The sequence below is a fragment of the Palaemon carinicauda genome, chromosome 6 (assembly GCF_036898095.1).
Source record: "Palaemon carinicauda isolate YSFRI2023 chromosome 6, ASM3689809v2, whole genome shotgun sequence".
In the NCBI taxonomy this organism is placed as follows: domain Eukaryota; kingdom Metazoa; phylum Arthropoda; class Malacostraca; order Decapoda; family Palaemonidae; genus Palaemon; species Palaemon carinicauda.
In genome coordinates this window covers 102,634,600-102,640,670 of record NC_090730.1, presented here as the reverse complement: position 1 = coordinate 102,640,670, position 6,071 = coordinate 102,634,600, and the positions used below count along the sequence as shown (strand labels likewise).

General features: G+C 35.5%; 1 pseudogene; it reads left to right on the top strand.

The window, feature by feature from the left end:
* The window catches only part of LOC137643174 (uncharacterized), a 45,762-nt pseudogene extending 41,483 nt beyond the window's left edge, over positions 1-4,279 (top strand).
* Positions 4,280-6,071: the final 1,792 nt, after the last annotated feature.

Sequence of the window (6,071 nt, the reverse complement as noted above, 5' to 3'; positions counted from 1 at the left end):
ATATATATATATATATATATATATATAAATGTCAAGTTACAGGCAAATTGAATTAAAAATGAAGTTCAAGAAACGGGATAAGACAGAGATTAATCTGCAATTCAAATTTCTTGTATTTGAATGAAAAATTTACAAGTTTTTCTTGGGCACTTCATATTCTTCTAAGTAAATGAAAATTCTGGAGAGCGTCTTTAATATGAAAATGATAAGTCCTCTTTTACATTACAAACATTACATCATATTTTTGGGGGGCGAGAATACAACGAGGAGACGAAGTCTATTTAAATTGCTTTCACACTTTAACTTTCTACTTAAAGACAAAGTATAATTTTACACAAAATCCTTATCTTTGAATCCTTGGACAACGGAGCGACACAAGCCCTTTTACTCTATCCCGATTGACGATTAGGTGTAGCACATCGTAAAGCGGCCCACACACGCTCAAATTTTTGGTCCAATTTTTTATGTCAAATTTTTTGACATGAATTTGATCGTGTGTGGCGTAATTTGATGGCCTAAAAGGTTTGATGTAGAATTTTTCACTGATCTGATTTCAGTAGATATTTTTTGAGCCAACGTCAAATAACTTGTGCGTGTGTGGTACCTAGCAATAATTTGCGCAAATTAGTTAGTGATTGGACATAATCTGAGGAGGACGTGCGCTGCTCACCGTCATCATGGCTCCAACAAAATTTACTTGTTTTGGGTTTAAATCCAACCCTCCACTGAAGTCGAGTGAACTACTTCTTGGGCGGGTCCATATCCATCATCTAACGAAAAATTTTCATCATAACTTATACAATTCTTTGATTGTGGCATCTTGCAAATCATATGATCTTGTGAAAAGTAATGTCTTTAGTTTCTCCCTAAATTCAATTGCTCCCTTTAGGTCCTTCAATTCAGTTGGCAGTTTATTATAATTTTTAGGCTCACAGTAGCTAAAAGCCCTTTCACCAAATTTACTATTTGTTCTTGGTTCAGATAGTCTATGTTTGTCACTCATATGTCTTATGGTAACATTTGTTTCTAGTTCTAGTTTTATCAGGCATTCTTTTAGATATTTTGGTTCATTTTAGTTCAGTATCTTAAACGTTAGTAAGAGTAGCTTGTATTCGATTCTCGCCTTTACCGGCAGCCAGTGTAATTCAATTAGTGCAGGGGTAATTCTATCCCTATTGTGTAGTCTTTTTATTAATCTAGCGGCTCTGTTTTGTACTCTCTGAATTTTCATCAGGTGATAATTTGGTAAGCCATAGAACAGTGAGTTGCAGTAATCAATTCTTGAAAATATGTGGTGATTAATGAGTATGGCCATAGATTTTTCATTTAAGTATTTACTAATAAATGCCATGTTTCTCATATGATAGTTACAATTTCTCACCATATTATTTATATGTTCATTCATTGTCAGTCTATCATCCATGATTACTCCAAGATTTATGACAGATTTCTTTAGGCCAACGATCGATTGACCTATTTCAATTCTTTGGAAACATTCGATTCTCTTTATAGCTTTTTCATTTCCAAAAATAATACATTCACTTTTATCTTCATTGAGCTTGAGCTTTTTTGTTAACATCCAAGCCTTAATGTCATTCATTATTTCATGTATTTTTCTTTTAGCTTCATCAACTGATTCTATTGGGAAATAGAATTGTGTATCATTAGCGTATATTTTAAACTTAACTCTGTGAGTTTCAAGTATATTGGCCAGTTCAACCGTGTAAATTTCAAACAGGAGAGGACCTAGTACACTGCCTTGAAGGACCTCTGTGGTTAGTTTTCTTGTCTCAAATTCAACATTTGATATTACTACTTTAACTTTGCGGTTTTCAAGATAACTCACAAACCAGTCACATGCTAGTTCTACGATGCCTACAGCTTTAAGGTCTTCTTCTTGAGCTTATTGATGTTTACAGAAGTTTACCACAACTTTGGAACTTTAAAAGTGACTGCTATAGTGACAGAAATGAAAAAGATATGGCATACGAGACTCTTCTACAAAAATTCCGTGATTATTATCCAGAAGGGACGAAGGAGGAGCTGACGAAGAAAATAGACTCACTGCCGACGAGCTTCCGAAAAGAATTGAAAAAAAATAAAATACTCAAGCAGATCTGGAGCAGGAGCAGATGAAATTTATGAGCCGTCACTATGGTGTTTTGATGCTCTTTGGTTCCGAGTGACCATGAAACACCGGCTTCTTCACAAAGCACAATACAATCGACTGAAGAGGTAAGTGAAATTATTAAGCATACTTTATTTACTGTCATTTAATGACTGTTGCATAGCTTATCCAACATAATTAGATATTTATACAAATTTCAAAGTTATTCATGTGTATTTGCATCTAAAAGTAAAATACCGTTAGGCTGATGTCACACTATGGGTTTTTGTGAAATTATCAAGCATACTTTATTTAGTTGCATTCAATGACTGTTGCATAGCTTATCCAACGTAATAAGGTATTGATACAAATTTCATAGTTATGCATGTCTATTTGCATATAAAAGTAAAATACCGTTAAGCCGATGTCACACTATATGGGTTTTTGTCGGATGCCAAAAATGGATGTATCATCTTTGATGGTGTTAGAGCAAACAAATGAATGATTTTTGGATTTATATAAGGTTGGGCTATACTGTCCATCCTAAAAAAAAAATCCTAAAATCATTGGTTGGTCTCATCTATCACCATCAAAGACGATGCATCCGCTTTCACCGTCCGTCAAAAAGCGCATAATATGACAGACAGACTAGTCAGAAGCCTAGATAAAAGTGTTAAAAGAAACAAATAATCAATAAATAATAGAATTACATTGCTTCCACTTTGCTTGCTTCTATGAAACCAATTGTAACTGCCAAGGAACCGATCCAAGACTGGAAAAATAGTGCTTCATAATTTCTCGAGTAAACTTCGCTTTTTCTGACGTATTCCTGCTGAATGTGGGACGTAAGGATGCCAGCTCTCTTTGTTTAGTACGCCATTCCCCACTATGAAGCTCATGAGTGACATTGTCCTCCCAATCCACGCTTCCCGGAGCCATGTATAGGCTTGATTGTTGCCGCAAAAATTTATGTAGATAGCAACATGTTAATGTGACAGTCGTTGCTTTTTCTGGCGAAAGCATCATTGGCCTCTGGAATACACCAAATCTTGAAACAAGTATTCCGAACACATTTTCAACTGTACGTCGTCCCCTGCTTAAACGATAATTGAAAATCCTTCTTCCATGGTCCAAAACGTCGTTTCCCATTGCACTGTAGGGTTTAAGGAGATTTCCATCCATTGCAAAAGCCTCGTCGGCCACGAAAAAGTAAGGCACATCAATAGAGTCTCCTTCATGCAACGGTTCGGCTCCTGGTAGTTGTAGTTTTCTATGTTCCATCAAAGAATCAAATTTTGTGTGGCTCATTACACCTCCATCTGAAACACTTCCGTTCATTCCAGCATCGACCATTATAAATTCGTATTTGGCATTGACAACTGCTAGCAGTACGATACTGAAATGTTTCTTATAGTTATAGTAAAATTATCCATAGGCAAATGGTTTTTTAATTGAGACGTGTTTGCCGTCTAATGCTCCAACCCAATGTGGTATATTCCAATGTTTATTGAAATCGTTGCTCAATTCTTTCCATTCTTCAGCAGTTTGCGGCATCTGGAAAATAAAAAATATATTTTTTAATTTCAGATTGACGATGACTAGGAAGGCACAACCGTACAAGACAGGGTAAATGAAAGTACGAACCTACATTCTGTTCCAGCTCAACCTGCAAAGCGTAAGAAATTGGCAAAGGTTCTAATCGCCAAGACGAACTGATAGCACTAGCTTGTGAACAACTTCAGAAACCTGAAAATGAATTTTTCCCAATGGCTAAAGCTTGGGCCAATGATTTATCTAAAATGGATCCTAAACAACTGCTACTTGCAAAGAAGAGAATAAACGATATCATCTTCGAAGGACTTTGTGGAAACCTGCATCGACAGTCTGTGCAGATACATCCCATCCCGCAAAAAAACTCGATGTTGGACACCAAGTAGTGATACCAGTGAATATACACCTAGTCCCTATGGGTCCCATTCCAACCCACCCATCAGCAGTACGATGGGTCATCACAGTGATTATAGAGATGCTGTACCACATCAATACCCAAACATGGCTGCAAGGAACTATACACCTATGTCGCACAGTTCGGTGAAAGATAATTTGGGTAATCCTGTAGATGGAACACTTGATTCAGGAAGATATTTTGATAACTTTAACCCAAATGCATAGGTATAATTCATATGAATGATCCAAAAGACATTTACACTCTAATTTACTTATATTAGTAATAAATGCTCTTTCGCATTACATATTTTTGTCAGAATGAGGTACATTTCAACATATATTGCTCATTTATGATTTATGTATTTACGTTTATTTAGTATATTCTTCTGAATCTTTTCATTTTGTTAAAATTCATCTCGTACAAGGATATGTTTATAAAAGATTTGATTTCTTTATGGTTATTCATAATTTAGTTCACTAATAAAAATGTATTGTAACAATCAGCATCTTCTTACCTTTATGTACGACTGCAAACATGTGTTGATGGCGTCGCACGTATCTATAACGATACCACCAATATCTTGAGGAGAAATGGCACTCAGGAATTTCAGGTCTTCGAATGTGATTCCAGTAGCCAAGAAGCAGAGAGTTATTGAGAGTCTTTCAAATGGTGATATTGCACAACGCATAAATGTGTTTTCTTTGGTTATATATGGTCTCACAAGATCTAATAGTTTGTCAAATGATTCTCCGTCCATGTGAAGAAAGTTCTTGAAAACATCAGGTTCACTAATTCTCAGTTCATTTAATAAAGGAGCATGACCAAATCGTTCACGACACAAATACCATTGCTGGGCCCACTTTCGTCTCCTTCGTTTCTGTGTGCTCTTCAATGCTAAGCCAAGACCCAACGCTGTATATGCATCCATGATGACACTCGGGAGCAAAATGAAAATTTGATGAGAAGTTTGAGCGTGTAGGGCGAACATCAAACCGTCAAATAATTTGACATAAGAAAATTTTACCAAAAATTTGAGCGTGTGTCAGCCGCTTAAGACGTGGTTATGGCGTCCGTGGGCAGGTGCCACCTGTCCTAGGGGTGTCGAGGTAGGAATCCGTTCTGTTACTAGCCTGATGTTCATCCGGATGCCCTCCGTCTCCTGGCCGTAGCTTTCCTACTCAATCTGTAAGAACAATGAGGTGACAACAAAAAAACCCTTTGTCAACAGATTGGGACGGCAACAGAATCCTGTCGCCGGTGGAAGCTGAGGCAGCATGCATTCCTAGGCGAACCAGCAGGCAGAGGTCATTTACATGACCCAAAACAGGGGTTTCAAGTAGTGACTACGTGACATATATATATATATATATATATATATATATATATATATATATATATATATATATATATATACATATATATATATATATATATATATATATATATATATATATATATATATATATACTGTATATATATATATATATTTATATATATATATATATATATATATATATATATATATATATATATATATAAATAAATATATATATATATATATATATATATATATATATATCATGGTGTGTTTGTCCAACAGGTTATTTGGCCCTAGAGATATATAAAGCTAGGATATACTGTCAACCTTAAATAGAAACGAATGAATCCTCAACTAGTGATACGTTAATATCTCTCTCTCTCTCTCTCTCTCTCTCTCTCTCTCTCTCTCTCTCTCTCTCTCTCTCTCTCTCTCTCTCTCTCTCTTATTATTATTATTATTATTATTAGGGTTTTTCATACCAACCTCTATATTTTTTACCTTCATGGAGGAAAAAAGTATAAATCATAACGTCTGAAGACATTCACACACTGTAGTGCCCTAATGTTCGTTAAGGGATACAATAGCTGTCCGGATAGTAGGCAGCGGGGGTCATTCTAAATGCTGCAGATTATTAAAGTGCTATTAATAAATAGAACCTTTCTCTTACATCCAAGTGAAACATAATGAACAAAAAT